At 38.9% G+C, this 1,060-nt stretch overlaps 1 protein-coding gene across 1 annotated transcript in view; it reads right to left on the reverse strand.

The window, feature by feature from the left end:
* The window catches only part of pnkp (polynucleotide kinase 3'-phosphatase), an 8,506-nt gene that overhangs the window by 5,715 nt on the left and 1,731 nt on the right, over positions 1–1,060 (reverse strand). The gene's annotated exons all lie outside the window — the stretch shown is intronic.

Consider the following 1,060-nt stretch of genomic DNA (forward strand, 5'->3'; position numbering starts at 1 on the left):
ATCAAGGACAACCCAATGATGCCTGTTGTCTATAACCACCGGATCAAGGTTGATGTTGATACAGCAGGTCAGATCTCACTGCTGTGTTCAAAAATGTGAATGTGGTTATTTGAATTTAGGTACAAATTTAAATTGTACAGCATCGTTCAGCATGATGTAGCAATGCCTGTTGTTCAGTGTCACACAGTATTAATACATGCACCTCTTTGTAGACACTGAAAACTGTGAAATACATTTTTTAAATGCATATTTTATACATGTAAACGTCCCTGACTGTCATCTTTTATAATTGTGTGTTTCAGATAAGGAAGAGTGGATCAGTACAGGTCTCTACCTCTCTCCTGGTATGAAGACCTACATCGCTATACCACCTCAGATTGTCAAAAAGAATTGGAAGGTACAGCATATGAAATCAATTGATTTTCAGTTCACTCAGAATGTTGCAACTTTGTTACCTAAAGATAGCGAGGTGCCAGAAACTGAAAAATTCCAGACACAAAACTTGTCTCTGGTGAATAGATACTGTAAGCTGTTTCAGGCCATTTAGTTGTTTAAACACAGAGCAGTCATTGCAATTTTTAGTTATTCCTTTTTACAGTGTTGCACACTTTGTGGTATTGCTTATATTATTATATTTTTGCTTGTATTATTGCTTATAATGCATTTTCCTTTTCTTCTGCAGATTCAGATAGGATGTCAAACTGATTCTCTGCACAAGAACGATGTCCTGAAGAGACCACCGTCTGTCCATGAGCGATTTCCTGTCACCTCAGAGATGATACAAGTTTGGAACCTTTGGGGAGGACTCATCTACCTGGTGGCCCCACCCAAAACACAAGTGAAGGGGTTGGAGGTCACAGCACAGATGGCTGTACCTGCTCCATATTATAAGACTGGTGAGTCTGCGGTAGATTGAACTTTAATATGTGTTTGCACTAGTGTGTACCTTCGTTTGTACTGGTCTAATAGACTATTTTTTAAACAGTCTATAATTTGAAGGGCTGAGGGCAGCATCTCCCAGGTAATAATGCAAAGCAATTTAATAGATCCACTCCTCTCT

Source organism: Pundamilia nyererei, unplaced genomic scaffold, assembly GCF_000239375.1.
Source record: "Pundamilia nyererei isolate P.nyererei 1_Seehausen unplaced genomic scaffold, PunNye1.0 scaffold00636, whole genome shotgun sequence".
NCBI lineage: Eukaryota > Metazoa > Chordata > Actinopteri > Cichliformes > Cichlidae > Pundamilia > Pundamilia nyererei.